This window comes from Salmo salar, chromosome ssa17 (assembly GCF_905237065.1).
Source record: "Salmo salar chromosome ssa17, Ssal_v3.1, whole genome shotgun sequence".
In the NCBI taxonomy this organism is placed as follows: domain Eukaryota; kingdom Metazoa; phylum Chordata; class Actinopteri; order Salmoniformes; family Salmonidae; genus Salmo; species Salmo salar.
In genome coordinates, this window is record NC_059458.1 from 3,745,765 (window position 1) to 3,769,464 (window position 23,700).

At 44.8% G+C, this 23,700-nt stretch overlaps 1 pseudogene across 1 annotated transcript; it reads right to left on the minus strand.

Moving 5' to 3' along the window:
* Positions 1 to 1,554: 1,554 nt before the first annotated feature.
* On the minus strand, positions 1,555 to 23,678 carry LOC123728135 (dnaJ homolog subfamily A member 2-like; annotated as a pseudogene). The gene is made up of 9 exons (XR_006759965.1): positions 23,406 to 23,678; positions 22,508 to 22,567; positions 21,762 to 21,995; positions 21,591 to 21,671; positions 10,582 to 10,715; positions 10,294 to 10,490; positions 4,287 to 4,431; positions 3,215 to 3,342; positions 1,555 to 3,096 (listed from the first exon to the last, which is right to left on the minus strand). The product of XR_006759965.1 is annotated as a dnaJ homolog subfamily A member 2-like (transcript).
* Between the last annotated feature and the right edge of the window lie 22 nt (positions 23,679 to 23,700).

The window sequence follows — 23,700 nt, forward strand, 5'->3', positions numbered from 1 at the left end:
CACAACCTGCCCCAGGTAACACACAACCACACGCACAACCTGCCCCAGGTAACACACAACCACACGCACAACCTGCCCCAGGTAACACACAACCACACGCACAACCTGCCCCAGGTAACACACAACCACACGCACAACCTGCCCCAGGTAACACACAACCACACGCACAACCTGCCCCAGGTAACACACAAGCACACGCACAACCTGCCCCAGGTAACACACAACCACACGCACAACCTGCCCCAGGTAACACACAAGCACACGCACAACCTGCCCCAGGTAACACACAAGCACACAACCACACGCACAACCTGCCCCAGGTAACACACAAGCACACAACCACACGCACAACCTCCCCCAGGTAACACACAAGCACACAACCACACGCACAACCTGCCCCAGGTAACACACAACCACACAACCTCACGCACAACCTGCCCCAGGTAACACACAACCACACGCACAACCTGCCCCAGGTAACACACAACCACACGCACAACCTGCCCCAGGTAACACACAAGCACACAACCACACGCACAACCTCCCCAGGTAACACACAACCACACGCACAACCTCCCCCAGGTAACACACAAGCACACAACCACACGCACAACCTGCCCCAGGTAACACACAACCACACAACCTCACGCACAACCTGCCCCAGGTAACACACAACCACACGCACAACCTGCCCCAGGTAACACACAAGCACACAACCTCACGCACAACCTGCCCCAGGTAACACACAACCACACAACCTCACGCACAACCTGCCCCAGGTAACACACAACCACACGCACAACCTGCCCCAGGTAACACACAAGCACACAACCTCACGCACAACCTGCCCCAGGTAACACACAACCACACAACCACACGCACAACCTGCCCCAGGTAACACACAACCACACGCATAACCTTCCACGTATAATATACCCTTTTTGTTAGGCATTGGAGGGTGGTGTATGATTCTGGGCTGTATGTGTCTCTCTCAGGAGGGTAAGAAGATCAGAGACTGGAGCAGCTGAAGAGGGAACACTCCTATGTCATGCAGTCTAAACGAGACAGTTAACACACAAGTAATATGTAAGAGATACAGGTAACAAGACTGGTGTCAATTTACACCTCTTACCCATTCTTTATTCTCCCCTCCTCCCAGGAATACAGCAGGCTATAAGGAGCTGCTGGGTCCAGTGGAACTCCACAGCACAGAGAGATGACACCGCTGACTCACTCAGGCTAGCCTCCAACACTAATATACTATCACTACCCATATAGCGATGCCATTACTACACATCTATGTCACTAGAATTCTGATCGGTAAGTCCTGCTCTGGCTGTTCCCCCTCAATCTGTAAATTGCTATACTACTACCCACCCCGTTCACTTGCCTGGCTGCAGTTCAGTAATTATTTTAGTGTATGCATAAGATTCAGCTTTTCTTTAATTAAATACAGTGGACTTCAAAGAGCTATACTTTTTTTTTTATTAAACTGTCTGTCATTGGCTTAAATACTGTAGCATGCTGGTAAGTGGATGAACAGATGCAGAGAGCTGATGGTGACAGAGTTTATTATACAGTTCAATTGTCATCCTGACAAACATGAGCATCAACAATAATATCACTTACTAAATAAAGCCTGTCTGTTGGTCTGTAGCGTGTTCCTCCAGTGGCCTATTTCATATTTACAGTCACATGACTACATCTCTACAGTCTAAAGTAGCCTCCTATCATCTCCATCTGCACTGATCTCACAGAACTGGACAGGAGAAAGGAAATAAGCCAGACTATAGCTAAATGTTTTGAAACTGGAAATGAAAGTGTTTTTTAGGTTGTGATCAAAACATTTTCTAATTTGTGCCAACTTAACATGACCCTGCTGTTTTGTCCCATTAGTGCAGATGAAGGACAGGAATTTGGATAGGAAGGGAGGAGGCAGCTGAAGAGTACTGAGATGCAACCGTGCACAGGGGATGGGGTTGTGGCTGGTATTTACAGAGCTAAGGGAATGGAAGTTGGAGATGGCATGTGACAGTTCTACTGGCATGGAGAGTTGTATATAATACAGGGGTTTGGGGTTGAGGGTTAAAAAGGTGACATGGTCAAGGTGGGAGAAGTTCAACAAATTCAGATGTTTTTATCTTTAATTGAGCATAAACATGAGGTCATCACTCACACTGCCACTACACACAGAATACATACTGCTATGAGTAGAGACGCCAGCAGCTCACACACACACACACACACAGAGAGAGAGCCTTGCCTGAGTTTAGAAAGAGGAATAGAGTATGCTACTCAGACAAAAGCTCTGTGGTCACACGCACAGATGCGCAGAAGCACACAATCCTCACACAGAAGAGAAACATTTTTTTCTGACTGAAAGGTAAATAAGCCTAAAGACTCAAGCTATGTGATTGGTGGAGATAAATCTGAGCCAGGAAGTCCCCAAGTAACTCAGTGATGAGAGGAGTTTGAGCTTACAGAAAGTGATGCAATCACTTCCTGTGTGGCTCAGCAGGCTGCCGTGTAGGCCATGGGCTATGGTAGGCCTGTGTTAAATGTCTTTTCAGCATGCGCTGATGTGACTAAGACTAGACTACGACACTGAAGCCTTTTAGAAGATAAATGAATGTATTTTTCCAGACAATATTTTCATTTTATACACAAGGTTCGCAAATGACGTTTCCAAAGACAGCTGTAGAGCCTAAAATCCTAGGATGTCAAATGGCCACCACACATCCAGCACAGCCTGCTGACCACACCCACACACTCTGATTGTGGAATGAAGAGGATGGAGGGTCCTGATGGGACCTGGGGCAGGGTGCAGTAGGGAGGTGCCCTTCCCTCACAACAGATGGGCACATAGACTGGAGAGAGAGGGTTGACGGGGTGTGTGTGTGTATTCAGTCTACTGGTGGGCACACTGTACCCCTGGACCATGCGGCCCCCCTCCTCATCAGAGCTATCGTTGTAGGCCTCCCTCCTGGCCCCCGCTGACCCCTGACCTCTGACCTCACAGTCCTGGAGGTCAACCTCCTCTGCCTCTGACGAGATGACTGGTCCATCTGCACGCGCAGGCAGCAGGTCCTCCAACTCCTAAACACACACAGGTTAAACACACATTCTGTAAATTACGTACACAAAGTAAAGGTTAAGACAATGTGTGATGCACCAGACACCTTAGGAGGGCTAATTGGTTCTCAGAGGTACTCACGGTGAGTTTCTCAGGGCTGATCCAGTTGTTGTCAGGGAACTGGACATCAAACTTGATGAACAGATCTCCCTTCTCAAATGGGTTCCTGTACTGAGGCATACCCTCTCCCTTCACCACCCGGATACAACCTGACACACACACACACACACACACACACACCACACACACACACACACACACACACACACGATACAGGGCAAGCAAAATAGATAAAGTTAAAGAGCGACTGCCCCTAAAAAGCAACTTCTCGTTTTGAAAACATCCTATTTGGCATCGATAGGAGTCAGAATTATCATGTCAAAATGTACTACAAAGTAGAAGTATGATCATAAAGTCATTCTCCAAAAAAAATGGTACGTCACGGAATGAAGGGTACCATAAGTGTTCCTTTGGTTGGGTTTATTTAAATCCTGCCCACAGCTGGCAGCAGACAAGTAATCATGAATTCGGACCGCAACTGCATGCGACCCGATTGTAATGACCATGGTCAATTTGTATTTGACATCCCTATGGGGCAAGTTAGGGACCATAAGTAAATTACAGTGTACATGCGACAATATTTTAAAATGTCAATAGCTCCCAATTTCAATTATTTAAACACCTCAAAACCATATATAAATTGCAGAAATACCGAAAGCATTTAAAAAGATGTGCAACATGACAATATTGTCCCATTTTGCTATTTATTGACGGTCACTAACTAGCCCCAGAGTTAGGCTACCCAATGTCAAACCAACTTTGCCACGGTCACACACCAGCCAGCTGAAGCTAATTGGCGAAAGAACTTGGCTAGCACTAGCAAGCCTAAGCGACTTCAAGACACAAGACCTGGTTAGACTGTTCAAGTTATAAGCGTGAGTGAATACTGTGTGCTGTACAAACGCTTGCCACATCCGAAGACACACAGACACACCCACATTAAACCACCCCCCCAAAACAACTCTCGTTTGACTTCAGTCATGGCTGCTGCATTTCTTAATGGCCAAGCCAAAAAACTAGGCCAAATCAGGAAGTTCAGGCCCCCTTTAAACTTGAAGCGGTGTGTGTGAGTTGTGGACTGGTGTGTGTTTACCTGGGTCTATGACCTTGCCAGGGGGATATTTGACGGCGAGCTGGCGTCCATCAAGGTGTGTGACCGCCAACTGAAAGCCACACAGAGCTTCCACCAGGCCGATACGCTGGGTCATGTGGAGGTCATGGCCATCACGACGGAACTCCTGCAGAACAATATCAATAATTAACATTTTATCAGTACTTTGACCAAACCTCTCTGGCTGAAGTCGGCGAGAGCGTTTCAGGATTGTCTCAAACTCAGGAGATGGGAATTGAGGGCCACCTTCAGAGAGGAAGCTAAAACATTTTGTCACTGGCGGCTACCACCCAGACTCTACCCTCCACCTTAGACTGCTGCCCTATGTACATAGTCATTGATTCTCTGGCAGTAAGCATGCCAATTGCACAGTCCCTCAACTTGAGACATCTGTGACATTGCGTTGGGTGATAACACTGCACATTTTAGAGTATTGTTCCCAGCACAAAGTGCACAGGTGTTACGACCATGCTGTTTAATCAGCTTCTTGATGTGCCACACCTGTCAGGTCGATAGACTAAGGAGAAATGCTCACTAACAGGGACGTAAACACATTTTGGCACCACATTTGAGAGAAATAATATTTTGTGCATATGGACAATTTATGGGATCTTTTATTTCAGCTCATGAAACCAACCTTTTACATGGTGCATTTATATTTTTGTACACACACAAGTCAAAAGTTTGGGCACACCTACTCATTCAAAGGTTTTTCTTTATTTTTACTTTTCCACATTGTGGAATAATAGTGAACACAAACTATGAAATAACACATATGGAACATTGTGGTAACACAAAAATTGTTAAACAAAATCAAAATATATTTTATATTTGAGATTCTTCAAAGTAGCCATCTTTTGCCTTGATGACAGCTTAGCACACTCTTGGCATTCTCTCAACCAGCATCAAGAGTTAGTCACCTGGAATGCATGTCAATTATCAGGTGTGCCTTGTTAAAAGTTAATGTGGAATTTCTTTCCTTCTTAATGCGTTTGAGACAGTTGTGTCGTGACGAGGTAGGGTTGGTATACAGAAGATAGCCCTATTTGGTAAAATACCAAGTCCATATTATGGCAAGAACAGTTCAAATAAGCAAAGAGAAACAACAGTCCATCATTAATTTAAGACATGAAGGTCAGTCAATACGGAAAATTAAGAACTTTGAAAGTTTCTTCAAGTGCAGTCGCAAAAACCATCAAGCGCTATGATGAAACTGGCTCTCTCTCATGAGGATCACAGCAGTTACCTCTGCTGCAGAGGATAAGTTCATTAGAATTACCAGCCTCAGAAATTGGAGCCCAAATAAATGTTTCAGAGTTTAAGTAACAGACATCAACTGTTCAGAGGAGACTGTGTGAGACTTGCTTGGGTCAAGAAACACAAGCAATGGACATTAGATTGGTGGAAATCTGTCCTTTGGTCTGATGTGCCCAAATTAGAGATTTTTGGAGCCAACCGCCATGTCTTTGTGAGATGCAGAGTAGGTGAACGGATGATCTCTGCATGAGTGGTTCCCACCATGAGGCATGGAGGAGGAGGTGTGGGGGTGCTTTGCTGGTGACACTGTCAGGGATTTATTTAGAATTCAAGGCACACTTAACCAGCATGGCTACAACAGCATTCTGCAGCGATATGCCATCCCATCTGGTTTTCGCTTAAATGGGACTATCATTTGTTTTCAACAGGACAATGACCCAACACACTCCAGGCTGTGTAAGAGCTATTCGACCTCAACCCAACAGATGGTTTGGGATGAGATGGACCGCAAAGTGAAGGAAAAGCAGCCAACAAGTGCTCAGCATATGTGGTTGAGATAATGCCAAGAGTGTGCAAAGCTGTCAAGGCAAAGGGTGGCTACTTTGAACAATCGCAAATATATTTTGATTTGTTTAACAGTTTTTGGGTTACTACATGATTCCATATGTGTTATTTCAGAGTTTGTCTTCACTATTAATTCAACAATGTAGAAGTGTGTGTGTCCAAATGTGACTGATACTGTAATGTAAATAAATAAATAAAATACACACACGGCCAAAGGTATGTGGACACCGCTTCAAATTCGGCTATTTCAGCCACACTCTTTACTGATCAGTGTCTAAAATCAGCTCAGTGACTCAACGTGGCACAGTCATAGGATGCCACCTTTCCAACAAGTCAGATCACCATGCGCATTGACAAGCTCCGGCTGGAGTGGTGTAAAGTTTGCCACAATTGGAGTATTGGAAACGCGTTCTCTGGAGTGATGAATCACGCTTCACCATCTGGCAAAACTGGGTTTGGCGGATACCAGGAGAACGCTACCTGCCCGAATGCATAGTGCCAACTGTAAAGTTTGTTGTAGGATGAATAATGGTCTGGGCCTGTTTTACATTCTTCAGGCTAGGCCCCGTAGTTCCAGTGAAGGGAAATCTTAACGCTCCAACATACAATGACAACTTTGTAGCAACAGTTTGGAGAAGGCCCTTTCCTGTTTCAGCATGACAATGCCCCCGTGCACAAAGCGTTGTCCATACAGAAATGGTTTGCCGAGATCGGTGTGGAAGAACTTGACTGGCCTGCAGAGCCCTGACCTCAACCCTATCAAACTCCTTTGGGATGAATTAGAATGCCAGGACTAATCGCCCAACATCAGTGCCGGACCTCACTAATGCACTTGTGGCTGAATGGAACCAAGTCTCCGCAGCAACTTTCCAACATATCGTGGAAAGCCTTCCCAGAAGAGTTGAGGCTGTTATAGCAGCAAAGGGGGGTCCAATTCTATATTAACGCCCATGATTTTTGAATTATGTGTACATGTATGTATCTATACACACACACCAAAAAAAAGAAACTTCCCTTTTTCAGGACCCTGTCTTTCAAAGATCATTTGTAAAAATCAAAATAACTTCACAGATTTTCACTGTAAAGGGTTTAAACACTGTTTCCCATACTTGTTCAATGAACCATAAACAATTAATGAACATGCAGCTGTGGAACGGTCGTTAAGACACTAACAGCTTATAGACGGTAGGCAATTAAGGTCACAGTTATGAAAACTTAGGATACTAAAGAGGCCTTTCTACAGACTCTGAAAAACACCAAAAGAAAGTTGCCCAGGGTCCCTGCTCATCTGCGTGAACGTGCCTTAGGTATGCTGCAAGGAGGCATGAGAACTGCTGATGTAGCCAGGGCAATAAATTGCAATGTCCGTACTGTGAGACGCCTAAGACAGCGCTATAGGGCGACAGGACGGACAGCTGATCGTCCTCGCAGTGGCAGACCACGTGTAACAACACCTGCACAGGATCGGTACATACGAACATCACACCTGCGGGACAGGATGGCAACAACAACTGCCCTAGTTACACAAGGAACACACAATCCCTCCATCAGTGCTCAGACTGTCCGCAATAGGCTGAGAGAAGCTCGACTGAGGGCTTGTAGGCCTGTTGTAAGGCAGGTCCTCACCAGACATCACCGGCAACAACGTTGCCTATGGCCACAAACCCACCGTCACTGGACCAGACAGGACTGGCAAAAAGTGCTCTTCACTGACGAGTCGCGGTTTTGTCTCACCAGGGGTGATGGTCAGATTCGCGTTTATCATCAAAGGAATGAGCATTACCCCCCGAGGCATGTACTCTGGAGCGGGATCGAGGTGGACGCTCTGTCATGGTCTGGGGTGGTGTGTCACAGCATCATCGGACTGAGCTTGTTGTCATTGCAGGCAATCTCAACACTGTGCATTACAGGGAAGACAACCTCCTCCCTCATGTGGTACCCTTCCTGCAGGCTCATCCCGACATGACCCTCCAGCATGACAATGCCACCAGCCATACTGTTCGTTCTGTGCAAGACTTCCTGCAAGACAGGAATGTCAGTGTTCTGCCATGGCCAGCGAAGAGCCCGGATCTCAATCCCATTGAGCACATCTGGGACCTGTTGGATCGGAGGGGGAGGGCTAGGGCCATTCCCCCCCCAGAAATGTCCAGGAACTTGCAGGTGCCTTGGTGGAAGTGGGGTAACATCTCACAGCAATAACTGGCAAATCTGGTGCAGCTGGTGGCCACACCAGATACTGACTGTTACTTTTGATTTTGACCCCCCTTTGTTCAGGGACACATTATTCCATTTCTGTTAGTCATAGATCTGTGGATCTTGTTCAGTTTTATGTCTCAGTTGTTGAATCTTGTTATGTTCATACAAATATTTACACATGTTAAGTTTGCTGAAAATAAATACAGTTGACAGTGAGAGGATGTTTATTTTTTGCTGAGATATAGATATATATATAATTTTTTGGGACTATGACATTTCTTGAACTGATGTTTCTTTATTTTGGGGATGTGTGTATTGTTTTGTATTGTTACTGCACTGTTGGAACTAGAAACAAGCATTTAGCTGAAACTGCAATATCTGCTACATGTGTTTGCAACCAACAAAATTAGATTGAGAATTGCTGAACACTTCACTCCGAGTGGTTTCCTGAGCAGTTTATTTAACCTCTTACATCTAGACGTTCCGCTAGCGGAACACCTGCTCCAATATCCAATGATAGGCGTGGCGCGAATTACAAATTCCTCAAAAATACAAAAACTTCCATTTTTCAAACATATGACTATTTCACAGCATTTTAAAGACAAGACTCTCCTTTATCTAACCACACTGTCCGATTTCAAAAAGGCTTTACAGCGAAAGCAAAACATTAGATTATGTCAGCAGAGTACCAAGCCAGAAATAATCAGACACCCATTTTTCAAGCTAGCATATAATGTCACAAAAACCCAGAAGACAGCTAAATGCAGCACTAACCTTTGATGATCTTCATCAGATGACAACCCTAGGACATTATGTTATACAATACATGCATGTTTTGTTCAATCAAGTTCATATTTGTATCAAAAAACAGCTTTTTACATTAGCATGTGACGTTCAGAACTAGCATAGCCCCCGCAAACTTCCGGAGGAATTTGCTAATAATTTACTAAATTACTCACGATAAACGTTCACAAAAAGCATAACAATTATTTTAAGAATTATAGATACAGAACTCCTCTATGCACTCGATATGTCCGATTTTAAAATAGCTTTTTGGTGAAAGCACATTTTGCAATATTCTAAGTACATAGCCCAGGCATCACGGGCTAGCTATTTAGACACCAGGCAGGTTTAGCCTTCACCAAAATCAGATTTACTATTATAAAAGTTTGATTACCTTTTGTTGTCTTCGTCAGAATGCACTCCCAGGACTGCTACTTCAATAACAAATGTTGGTTTGGTCCAAAATAATCCATCGTTATATCCAAATTGCGGCGTTTTGTTCGTGCGTTCCAGACACTATCTGAAAGGGTAAATAAGGGTCGTGCGCATGGCGCAATTCGTGACAAAAAAAATCTAAATATTCCATTACCGTACTTCGAAGCATGTCAACCGCTGTTTAAAATCAATTTTTATGCCATTTTTCTCGTAAAAAAGCGATAATATTCCGACCGGGAATGTCCATTTAGCTAAACAGAGGAAAGTAAACAAAGCTTTCGGTCGACGCGGGCACGAGCCTGAGTCTCACAGTACTGTAACCAGCCACTACCCAAATGCGCTACTTTGTTTCAGCCAGAGCCTGCAAAGCAACGATTCAGCTTTTTACCGCCTTCTGAGACCCTATGGCAGCCGTAGGAAGTGTCACGGGACAGCTAAGACCCTCACTCTTCAATAAACAGAGACAAGAAGAACGACACCTTGTCAGACAGGCCACTTCCTGAATGAAACCTTCTCAGATTTTGGCCTGCCATATGAGTTCTGTTATACTCACAGACACCATTCAAACAGTTTTAGAAACTTTAGGGTGTTTTCTATCCATATGTAATAAGTATATGCATATTCTAGTTACTGGGTAGGAGTGGTAACCAGATTAAATCGGGTACGTTTTTTATCCAGCCGTGAAAATACTGCCCCCTAGCCATAACAGGTTTAAAGTCTGAGTACTCTCTGCTACAGTGTGTGTGCATTTTACCTCATGCTCCTTCTCCTGTAGGACCAGTAAGATGTCTCCAGGCTCAGTGCCTGGGGCTTGGTCAGCCTCTCCAGTGAAGCTTATTTTCTGGCCATGCCTCATGCCTTTATCAACATGGACCTCCAACAGCTTGGTCTCCTTGTTCACCTTACGACCCTCACACTTCTTACAGCGGTCCTTCTCACTGATCACCTCCCCTATACAAAACACAAACAGATTAGTTTCCTAACAAAAATGTTACTTTTTATAGTGTATTCATTATTGCAGACCACGTGTGTGTGGTCCTACCCTCTCCGTTGCAGTCTGTGCAGACTGACTGCATCTGTTGGACCATGCCAGGAGCCAGCTGTCTGATCATGATCCTCATGCCTCTCCCTCTGCAGGCCACGCACTTCTGCACCGCCCCCGCCTTACCCCCGGCACTGGAGTCGGACCAGAGCGAGGAGAGTCAAGTATCCCATTAAACTAATAAATAAATAATATATATATATATATATATATATATATATATATATATATATATATATATATATATATATATATCAATCACACCTACATTCATTTTTGGACTTGTACCCATTGATTCTAAAATAATATAACTTATAAATGAACTTAGTTCAATTGTCGTATCCCATCACAACCCAAAATATAACCTTGTTTTACAAACAAAGTAAACAAACAAACGGTATACAGCTTCAAAATATGGTAAAAACTATACATTTTTATTTCATGAATGTTAAGTCCTGCATCCATAGCTCTGTCCACTAAGGATATTTATACAGAACAAAAATAAAAACGCAAGCGTGTTGGTCCCATGTTTAAAAACTTTTCCATATGCACAAAAAGCTTACTTCTCTCAAATTTTGTGAAGAAATGTGTTTACATCCTTGTTAGCGAGCATTTCTCCATTTCCAAGATAATCCATCCACCTGACAGGTGTGGCATATCAAGAAGCTGATTAAACAGCATGATCATTACACAGGTGCACCTCATGCTAGGGACAATAAAAGGCCACTAAAAATGTGCATTTTTGTCACAACACAATGCCACAGATGTCTCAAGTTGATGGAGCTTGCAATTGGCATGCTACTGCAGGAATGTCCACCAGAGCTGTTGCCAGATACATGAACATTAAATTATCTACCATAAGCTGCCAACGTTGTTTTAGATCATTTGACAGTACGTCCAACCGGCCTCACAACCACGCCAGCCCAGGACTTCCACAACCGGCTTCTTCACCTGCGGGATTGTCTGAGACCAGCCAACCAGACATCTGGTGAAACTGGGTTTGAACAACCAAAGGATTTCTGCACAAATTGTCAGAAACCGTCTCAAGTAAGCGCATCTGCATGCCCGTCGTCCTCACCAGGGTCTTGACCTGATTGCAGTTCGGTGTCGTAACCAACATCTATGGGTAAATGCTCACCTTCGATGGCCACTGGAGAAGTGTGCTCTTCACAGATCAAGCCCGGTTTCAACTGGTACCATGCAAATGGCACACAGCATGTACGATGTCATGTGAGCGAGCGTTTTGCTGATGTCAGCGTTGTGAACAGAGTGCCTCATGGTGACGGTGGGTTTATGGTATGGGCAAGCATAAGCTACGGACAACAAACACAATTGCCTTTTTTATTGATGACATTTTCAATGCACAGAGATATCGTGACAAAATCCTAAGGCCCATTGTCATGCCATTCACCCGCCACCATCACCATCACCTCATGCAGACTTGTTTACGCTGCTGTGCGTTTTTGTTGCCGATCTTACTTTGATACCTGACGGTTTTTTACTTTTTCATTACCGTATATTTTTACTTTTTCCCCTCACTCAACTTTTTTCATTCAACTTTTTCACCCCGGAGGTTTTATCTGGTCATGGTTCGTCAGGACTTCAAACAGCCGAAGCTAAGTAACATTAATATGATGCCTTCTAATTGCAGTCGTTGTACTTATAATATACAGGAGAACGATCGCCTTACGGCAAGGATAGCTGTGCTGCAAGCCCAGCTTCAGACGCGATCGTTAGGCAAGGGTAATTTCAGTGTAGGAAAGGATGAAACAGCGTCTGTGCCACCAGTAAGTACAGATAGTAACGTTAGTATAAACCCCCTCGCACGGTCCCCGCAGCCGGACATCTTTCTCATGGCTTCTGGAGGGAAACGCTGTAGGAATGCTCAACCGGTGTCGCTTATTCAGCCGACAGAAACTTTCAACCGGTTCTCCCCATTAAGCGAGTCGGAGTCGGAGGCCGAGACTTCTCTGGTCTCTACTCCTCCCGTTGTGGGGTCTGAGACGCCAACGGCTCCCACCATTAGCTCTGACAAATTGAAAACCCTAGTCATTGGCGACTCCATTACCCGCAGTATTAGACTTAAAACTAATCATCCAGCGATCATACACTGTTTACCAGGGGGCAGGGCTACCGACGTTAAGGCTAATCTAAAGACGGTGCTGGCTAAAGCTAAAACTGGCGAGTGTAGAGAGTATAGAGATATTGTTATCCACGTCGGCACCAACGATGTTAGGATGAAACAGTCAGAGGTCACCAAGCGCAACATAGCTTCAGCGTGTAAATCAGCTAGAAAGATGTGTCGGCAGCGATTAATTGTCTCTGGCCCCCTCCCAGTTAGGGGGAGTGATGAGCTCTACAGCAGAGTCTCACAACTCAATCGCTGTTTGAAAACTGTTTTCTGCCCCTCCCAAAAGATAGAATTTGTAGATAATTGGCCCTCTTTCTGGGACTCACCCACAAACAGGACCAAGCCTGGCCTGTTGAGGAGTGACGGACTCCATCCTAGCTGGAGGGGTGCTCTCATCTTATCTACGAACATAGACAGGGCTCTAACTCCTCTAGCTCCACAATGAAATAGGGTGCAGGCCAGGCAGCAGGCTGTTAGCCAGCCTGCCAGCTTAGTGGAGTCTGCCACTAGCACAGTCAGTGTAGTCAGCTCAGCTATCCCCATTGAGACCGTGTCTGTGCCTCGATCTAGGTTGGGCAAAATTAAAAATGGTGGTGTTCGCTTTAGCAATCTCACTAGTATAAAGACCTCCTCCATTCCTGCCATTATTGAAAGAGATTGTGATACCTCACATCTCAAAATTGGGTTACTTAATGTTAGATCCCTCACTTCCAAGGCAGTTATAGTCAATGAACTAATCACTGATAATAATCTTGATGTGATTGGCCTGACTGAAACATGGCTTAAGCCTGATGAATTTACTGTGTTAAATGAGGCCTCACCCCCTGGTTACATTAGTGACCATACCCCCCGTGCATCCGACAAAGGCGGAGGTGTTGCTAACATTTACGATAGCAAATTTCAATTTACAAAAAAAAGAAAAAACAACAAAGACGTTTTCGTCTTTTGAGCTTCTAGTCATGAAATCTATGCAGCCTACTCACTCACTTTTTATAGCTACTGTTTATAGGCCTCCTGGGCCATATGCAGTGTTCCTCACTGAGTTCCCTGAATTCCTATCGGATCTTGTAGTCATAGCAGATAATATTCTAATTTTTGGTGACTTTAACATTCACATGGAAAAGTCCACAGACCCACTCCAAAAGGCTTTCAGAGCCATCATCGACTCAGTGGGTTTTGTCCAACATGTCTCTGGACCTACTCACTGCCACAGTCATACTCTGGACATAGTTTTGTCAAATGGAATAAATGTTGTGGATCTAAATGTTTTTCCTCATAATCCTGGACTATCGGACCACCATTTTATTACGTTTGCAATTGCAACAAATAATCTGCTCAGACCCCAACCAAGGAGCATTAAAAGTCGTGCTATAAATTCTCAGACAACCCAAAGATTCCTTGATGCCCTTCCAGACTGCCTCTGCCTACCCAAGGACGTCAGAGGACAAAAATCAGTTAACCACCTAACCGAGGAACTCAATTTAACCTTGCGCAATACCCTAGATGCAGTTGCACCCCTAAAAACATCTGTCATAAGAAACTAGCTCCCTGGTATACAGAAAATACACGAGCTCTGAAGCAAGCTTCCAGAAAATTGGAACGGAAATGGCGCCACACCAAACTGGAAGTCTTCCGACTAGCTTGGAAAGACAGTACCGTGCAGTATCGAAGAGCCCTTACTGCTGCTCGATCATCCTATTTTTCCAACTTAATTGAGGAAAATAAGAACAATCCGAAATTTCTTTTTGATACTGTCGCAAAGCTAACTAAAAAGCAGCCTTCGCAAATGGAGGATGGCTTTCACTTCAGCAGTAATACATTTATGAACTTCTTTGAGGAAAAGATCATTATCATTAGAAAGCAAATTACAGACTCCTCTTTAAATCTGGGTATTCCTCCAAAGCTCCATTGTCCTGAGTCTGCACAACTCTGCCAGGACCTAGGATCAAGGGAGATACTAAAGTGTTTTAGTACTATATCTCTTGACGCAATGATGAAAATAATCATGGCCTCCAAACCCTCAAGCTGCATACTGGACCCTATTCCAACTAAACTACTGAAAGAGCTGCTTCCTGTGCTTGGCCCTCCTATGTTGAACATAATAAACGGCTCTCTATCCACCGGATGTGTACCAAGCTCACTAAAAGTGGCAGTAATAAAGCCTCTCTTGAAAAAGCCGAATCTTGATCCAGAAATTATAAAAAACTATCGGCCTATATCGAATCTTCCATTCCTCTCAAAAATTTTAGAAAAAGCTGTTGCACAGCAACTCACTGCCTTCCTGAAGACAAACAATGTATACGAAACGCTTCAGTCTGGTTTTAGACCCCATCATAGCACTGAGACTGCACTTGTGAAGGTGGTAAATGACCTTTTAATGACGTCAGACCGAGGCTCTGCATCTGTCCTCGTGCTCCTAGATCTTAGTGCCGCTTTTGATACCATCGATCACCACATTCTTTTGGAGAGATTGGAAACCCAAATTGGTCTACATGGACAAGTTCTGGCCTGGTTTAGATCTTATCTGTCGGAAAGATATCAGTTTGTCTCTGTGAATGGTTTGTCCTCTGACAAATCAATTGTAAATTTCGGTGTTCCTCAAGGTTCCGTTTTAGGACCACTATTGTTTTCACTATACATTTTACCTCTTGGGGATGTCATTCGAAAACATAATGTTAAATTTCACTGCTATGCGGACGACACACAGCTGTACATTTCAATGAAACATGGTGAAGCCCCAAAATTGCCCTCGCTAGAAGCCTGTGTTTCAGACATAAAGAAGTGGATGGCTGCAAACTTTCTACTTTTAAACTCAGACAAAACAGAGATGCTTGTTCTAGGTCCCAAGAAACAAAGAGATCTTCTGTTGAATCTGACAATTAATCTGGATGGTTGTACAGTCGTCTCAAATAAAACTGTGAAGGACCTCGGCGTTACTCTGGACCCTGATCTCTCTTTTGAAGAACATATCAAGACTGTTTCAAGGACAGCTTTTTTCCATCTACGTAACATTGCAAAAATCAGAAATTTTCTGTCCAAAATGACGCAGAAAAATTAATCCATGCTTTTGTTACTTCTAGGCTGGACTACTGCAATGCTCTACTTTCCGGCTACCCGGATAAAGCACTAAATAAACTTCAGTTAGTGCTAAATACGGCTGCTAGAATCCTGACTAGAACCAAAAATTTGATCATATTACTCCAGTGCTAGCCTCCCTACACTGGCTTCCTGTTAAGGCAAGGGCTGATTTCAAGGTTTTACTGCTAACCTACAAAGCATTACATGGGCTTGCTCCTACCCATCTTTCCGATTTGGTCCTGCCGTACATACCTACACGTACGCTACGGTCACAAGACGCAGGCCTCCTAATTGTCCCTAGAATTTCTACGCAAACGGCTGGAGGTAGGGCTTTCTCCTATAGAGCTCCATTCTTATGGAATGGTCTGCCTACCAATGTGAGAGACGCAGACTCAGTCTCAACCTTTAAGTCTTTACTGAAGACTTATCTCTTCAGTAGGTCCTATGATTAAGTATAGTCTGGCCCAGGAGTGTGAAGGTGAATGGAAAGGCTGGAGCAACGAACCGCCCTTGCTGTCTCTGCCTTGCCGGTTCCCCTCTTTCCACTGGGATTCTCTGCCTCTAACCCTTTTACAGGGGCTGAGTCACTGGCCTACTGGTGTTCTTCCATGCCGTCCATGGGAGGGGTGCGTCACTTGAGTGGGTTGAGTCACTGACGTGGTCTTCCTGTCTGGGTTGGCGACCCCCCCCTTGGGTTGTGCCATGGCGGAGATCGTTGTGGGCTATACTCGGCCTTGTCTTAGGACGGTAAGTTGGTGGCTGGAGACATCCCTCTAGTGGTGTGGGGGCTGTGCTTTGGCAAAGTGGGTGGGGTTATATCCTGCCTGTTTGGCCCTGTCCGGGGTATCATCGGATGGGGCCACAGTGTCTTCTGATCCCTCCTGTCTCAGCCTCCAGTATTTATGCTGCAGTAGTTTATGTGTCGGGGGCTAGGGTCAGTCTGTTACATCTGGAGTATTTCTCTTGTCTTATCCGGTGTCCTGTGTGTATTTAAATATGCTCTCTCTAATTCTCTCTTTCTGTCTTTCTCTCGGAGGACCTGAGCCCTAGGACCATGCCTCAGGACTACCTGGTATGATGACTCCTTGCTGTCCCCAGTCCACCTGGCCGTGCTGCTGCTCCAGTTTCAACTGTTCTGCCTGCGGCTATGGAACCCTGACCTGTTCACCGGACGTGCTTGTTGCACCCTCGACAACTACTATGATGATTATTATTTGACCATGCTGGTCATTTATGAACATTTTAACATTTTGACCATGTTCTGTTAGAATATCCACCCTGCACAGCCAGAAGAGGACTGGCCACCCCTCATAGCCTGGTTCCTCTCTAGGTTTCTTCCTAGGTTTTTGGCCTTTCTAGGGAGTTTTTCCTAGGGAGTTTTTCCTAGCCACCTTCTTTCACATGCTTTGCTTGCTGTTTGGGGTTTTAGGCTGGGTTTCTGTACAGCACTTTGAGAATATCAGCTGATGTACGAAGGGCTATATAAATAAATTTGATTTGATTTGATTTGATTCAGCATGATAATGCACAGCCCCATGTCGCAAGTATCTGCACACAATTTCTGGAAGCTGGAAACGTCCCAGTTCTTCCATGGCCTGCATACACACCCACTGAGCATGTTTGGGATGCTCTAGATCGACGTGTATGACAGCGTGTCCAGTTCCCGACAATATCCATCAAATCCACACAACCATTGAAGAGGAGTGGGACAACATTCCACAGGCCACAATCAACAGCCTGATCAACTCTATGCGACGGGGATGTGTCGCGCTGCATGAGGCAAATGGTGGTCACACCAGATACGGACTGGTTTTCTGATCCACGCCCATACCAACCCACTTGGTATCTGACCAACAGATACATATCTGTCAGAGTATGTGAGCGGAATTGAAAATGGAAATCCCTCTCATGGAGCACTTCACTGCTACAGCGCACCACGTCCTTTCCAACCACTGACAAAAACCGCTCCGAGCTCAAAGAAGAAAAAAAATTGCAGCTCCAAATTCAATCCCTTCATTAAAATCACAATTTATCCAACACCCATCTATTTTTGTGACTACCTGGACCTTTCATTTATTTTTAAGTATTGAAACAAAACCATATGATTCGAATTAAAAGTATTTTAATAAAATGGAAAGGTGAATGTAAGAAGTGCTCAGAACTTCAAATAGGCTACATGTCATATTAAAACAATCTAAATAGGTCAGGAGCCAGACAGGTAGCCTAAGAAGGAACAAAAATGAATTATTTAGGCTATAGCCTACAAAGAAATACATTGTGATGAATTGTGTACAGATGAAGCAGATGCTAAGCTACATGACTGTTTTGCTAGCACAGACTGGAATATGTTCCGGGATCCCTCCGATGGCATTGAGGAGTACACCACATCAGTCATTGGCTTCATCAATAAGTGCATCAATGACGTCGTCCTGTGCGTACATAACCCAACCAGAAGCCCCAACCAGAAGCCATGGATTATAGGCAACATCCGCACTGAGCTAAAGGGTAGAGCTGCCGCTTTCAAGGAGCGGGACACTAACCCAGAAGCTAATAAGAAATCCCACTATGCCCTCCAACGAACCATCAAACAGGCAAAGCCTCAATACAGGACTAAGATCGGATCGTACTACACCGGCTATGACGCTCGTCGGATATGGCAGGGCTTGCAAACCATTACAGACTACAAAGGGAAGCACAGCCGAGAGCTGCCAAGTAACACGAGCCTACCAGATGAGCTAAACTACTTCTATGCTCGCTTCGAGGCAAATAACACTGAAACATGCATTAGAGCGCCAGCTGTTCCGGAGGACTGTGTGATCATGCTCTCTGATGTGAGTAAGACCTTTAAACAGGTCAACATATACAAGGCTGCAGGGCCAGACGGATTACCAGGACGTGTACTGCGAGCATGCTCTGGCCAACTGCAAAGTGTGTTCACTGACATTTTCAACCTATCCCTGACTGAGTCTGTAATACCAACATGTTACAAGCAGACCACCATAGTCCCTGTGCCCAAGAACATGAAGGTAACCTGCCTAAATGACTACCAACCCATAGCACTCACATTTGTAGCCATGAAGTGCTTTGAAAGGCTGGTCATGGCTCACAACACCATTATCCCAGAAACCCTAGACACACTCCAATTTGCATACCGCCCAAACAGATCCACAGATGAAACAATCTCTATTGCACTCCACACTGCCCTTTCCCACCTGGACAAAAGGAACACCTACTTGAGAATGCTATTCATTGACTATAGCTCAGCGTTCAAAACCATAGTACCCTCAAAGCTCATTACTAAGCTAAGGACCCTGGGAATAAACACCTCCCTCTGCAACTGGATCCTGGACTTCCTGACAGGCCGCTCCCAGGTGGTAAGGGTAGGTAACAACACATCCACCACGCTGATCCTCAACACAGGGGCCCCTCAGGGGTGCGTGCTCAGTCCCTTCCTGTACTCCCTGTTCACTCATGACTGCACAGCCAAGCACGACTCCAACACCATCATTAAGTTTGCCGATGACAACGAGACAGCCTATAGGGGAGGAGGTCAGAGACCTGGCAGTATGGTGCCAGGACAACAACCTCTCACTCAATGTGATGATTGTGGACTACAGGAAAAGGAGGACCGAGCACACCCCTATTCTCATCGATGGGACTGTAGCGGAGCAAGCTGAGAGCTTCAAGTTCCTTGGTGTCCACATCACCAACAAACTAACATGGTCCAAGCACACAAAACAGTCATGAGGGGGGGCACAACAAAACCTATCCTCCCCTCAGGAGACCACATTTTTTTTGGCATGGGTCCTCAGATCCTTAAAAGGTTCTACAGCTGCACCATCGAGAGCATCCTGACTGGTTGCATCACTGCCTGTTATGGCAACTGCTCGGCCTCCGACCGCAAAGGCACTACAAAGGGTAGTGCGTACGGCCCAGTACATCACTGGGGCCAAGCTTCCTGCCATCCAGGACCTCTATACCAGGCGGTGTCAGAGGAAGGCCCTAAACATTGTCGTGGACTCCAGCCACCCTAGTCATAGACTGTTCTCTCTGCTATTGCACGGCAAGCAGTACCGGAGCGCCAAGTCTAGGTCCAAGAGGCTTCTAAACAGCTTCTACCCCCAAGCCATAAGACTCCTGAACATCTAATCAAATGGCTACTCAGACTGGGGCGAAGGTTCACCTTCCAACAGGACAACAACCCTAAGGACACGGCCAAGACAACGCAGGTGTGGCTTCGGGACAAGCGTCTGAATGTCCTTGAGTGGTCCAGCCAGAGGCCGGACATCTCTGGCGAGACCTGAAAAAAAGGTGACCAGCGATGCTCCCCACCCAACCTGACAGAGCTTGAGAAGATCTGCAGAGAAGAATGGGAGAAACTCCCCAAATACAGGTGTGCCAAGCTTGTAACGTCATACCCAAGAAGGCTTGAGGCTGTAATCATTGCCAAAGTGCTTCAGCAAAGTACTGAGTAAAGAGTTGAATACTTCATGTAAATGTGATAATTCCGTTTATTTTTAATATTTGCCAACATTTCTAAAAACCAGTTTTTGCTTCATTATGGGGTAGTGTGTGTAGATTGTGGGGGTGGGGGGAACTAGAATCAATTTTAGAATAAGGCTGTAACATAACAAAGTGGATAAAGTCAAGGGGTCTGAATACTTTCCGAATAAACTATAGGCTGTGACATAGAATTAAATACAAATTAAACAACAAATGCCTTATTAGTGCCTTTGAATTAACTTTTTAGAAACACGAGTTTGGCCAGTCTGACTTCAGGCTCATGCGATGGAGCCTAGAGAGCAGGCCAGCAGCGATGCATGTCTTTTCAGATTCCACAATGGTTCTTTAGTTGTGGACACTATATCACCGCACTCGCTCTCTTGGTCCTCATCTTTGTAAGTCACCTTAATTTTGCAAGTGTGTGTTTTTATCCGTTTCTTTATGAAAATATTTAGCGAACTCAATAACAGTAGTTAAAGAAAACAGCTATATCAGCACTTGTTGGCTGACCCTCACTACATATTCGTCGCCAAACCCACTGGCTCCAGCTCATCTATAAGTCTTTGCTAGGTAAAGCCCCACCCCATCTCAGCTCACTGGTCACCATAGCAACCCCCACCCGTAGCACGTGCTCCAGCAGGTATATTTCACTGGTCATCCCCAAAGCCAACACATCATCATCTGCACATCTATCACTCCAGTGTTAATGCTAAATTGTAATTATTTTGCCTCTATGGCCTATTTATTGCCTACCTCCCTACATTTGCACACACTGTACATTGATTTTTCTATTATGTTATTGACTGTACGTTGGTTTATGGTAACTCTGTGTTGTTTTTGTCGCACTGCTTTGCTTTATCTTGGCCAGGTCGCAGTTGTAAATGAGAACTTGTTCTCAACTGGCCTACCTGGTTAAATAAACATGAACGTTTTTTTTTTAAATAAAACATTCAAATAAAAACACAAGTAGACTACAAATGGATGGTGAACCAGCCATGCCCTGACCTCGTGAAGTGAGCACTACTGGAGCAAAATTGGTGCGGGCGAAAAGGTCAACGCTCCAGCTCCACTCACATACTCTATCTGTATTCCCAGACATGTAAAATCCATAGATAGGTCCTATTGAATCCATTTCAATTGACTGATTTCCTTATATGAACTCTAACTCAGTAAAATATTTGAAATTGTTGCATTTATATTTTTGTTCAGTGTATTTCAAAAAGTGTAGTAGCTCAGCAACTACCAACATTGATCTCCATGTGAATTACATTATTTTAAAGTGTGTGTGTAGACTCACCCATTGCAGGAAGCACACAGGACATTCTTGCTGAGTTGTAGTTTGGTTGTTTTACCATTGTAGAGGTCTTCCAGTGAAACTCTGTTAGACAGGTAAGCAGGGTAAGGCATAACTAAAATAATATGTCTGGATGAGGACCATAGATGTGAAGGGAGAATAACTGTCACTCACTTGAGGGGGTGCACCATGTCCTCGCCTCTCCTGCGCCCCCGTTGCGTCCTCCCCCTCCGCGTCCCTGCCCCCATGAAGCCAAACAGCCCCCCCTCCAAAGATGTGGGAGAAGATGTCATCCATGCCAGCCCCTCCACCACCTCCCTCCCGCAGCCCCTGCTCTCCATAGCGGTCATATAGCTCCTTCTTTTCTGGATTGGTCAGCACCTCATACGCAAAACTTATCTCCTTAAACTGGGAGAGATGGGGGGGTCATTAGGGAGGAACCTGCCATTGTCCATCATAACTACCTCCCACAGACATTCTACTTCATCAGGTGACATTTTTGATACTGTTAACTTTAAATCCACATGAACAATCATCACGTTGTTGTCTCAGAGATCCTCTCATCTCAATAGTCTAGGTTTCCTCTCCTTCATCTGCACTGATGTTACACAGGACAGCTGATAGAGATGCAGAAGAAGATGCCGGTTGGGGCAGTGCTGCAGATGAACCAAAGGAGACCAGGAAAGAGTGTGCCTCAACAGACTAGCTGGTGCACTCTTGCTCTGGAGAGGAGGCCATTTGAGTAATACCAAAAGCGATTGATACCAGTCTCTGTTACTGCACAATACAGATAGGCCCATGTGATGGTACTACCATGACTAGTGGTCATGATGTGGCTTGATCAGTGTTATGTGTTGCTGCTGTGAATCGTTTTGTGTGTGCTATGTCATGTTGTGACTGTGTAACTGCATGTCTCTTACCTTGTCCCCGGCATCTGGGTTCTTATCTGGGTGAAACTCTTTGGCCAATTTGCGATATGCCTGAACACAAGAGAGACAGACCTACATTATCAGTCACTGTCTGGGAGTGCGTTGTTGTAGGGCCAATATTTTCTAACTGCGTAGCTTTTACGCTGCTGCGGCAAGAGAAACACTTGGTGAATCAGAAAATATTCTAACGTTACCTAGCTAGCATGCTTAACATAATCATCCTCCTCATGACAATCCCTAATAAAATAGCAATCTGTAGTGTCTGTCAAAAACATGACGACAGAGTAACTAACTTTAGACCATATTAGCTAACAATAATATATATAGTTAGCTAACATTACCAGACAAATTAGATAAATCCCGAGCTCATTATGTACTAGCTGGCTATAACTAGCAAATAACATACCTAGTACCTCTATATGGTTTTACTCTGCCAGCTTTGTTTTACTCACACCAGCTAGCGCAGCATCTTACGCTAACGTTAGCTAGCTACTGCAACTAACTTCGCCCAGCAGTCTGCACTGCCTAGCAACGATCGGCCGCTGCCTGTGCTTCGTTTCTATGCGTAAGGACGGTAGGCCTAGTTTCTCATGTATACAATACATATAACCAAATTCCCAACAGGTAGTTAACTAACTAGTTAGCTGCCTTAAATCGCGCTTTTGAAATCAGAGAAAGACTTGCTTTTCATTAGATATTTGCCCAAGAATATGCACTGGCTAGCTCGCATGATTAGCTACCTAACGTTAACTAGCGATAATTTAACTAGCTAAATTAGCTTAGCATCTGAATAGTGTTGGTAAGGCCACATCAACCCTGTTTTGTGGTCATATAATTTCCTGTAGGAGCTGATTGTGTATTATTTCTTTACATAACACCAGTCACTTACCTTCTTTAGGTCGTTTTCTGAGGCGGAGGGTGAAACTCCGAGGATGTCGTATAGCTTGGTATCCACAACGTTGGCCATAATGCTAGCTAACGTTAGTCAACTACAGACAGAAATACCTTCTGCCGAGGAAAGGAAACGAGAGAAGATAAACAAGCCGGGTGGGAACGTCATAAGCAATGCGTCAATATGGGTCAGTGCTGACAGTCAGCTGATAGGCTACAGAGAGCAGCAGAGATTATGGAGGCATGAAGCTACAAATATTCATATTTATTTGTATAAACCTATCTCTATGCTA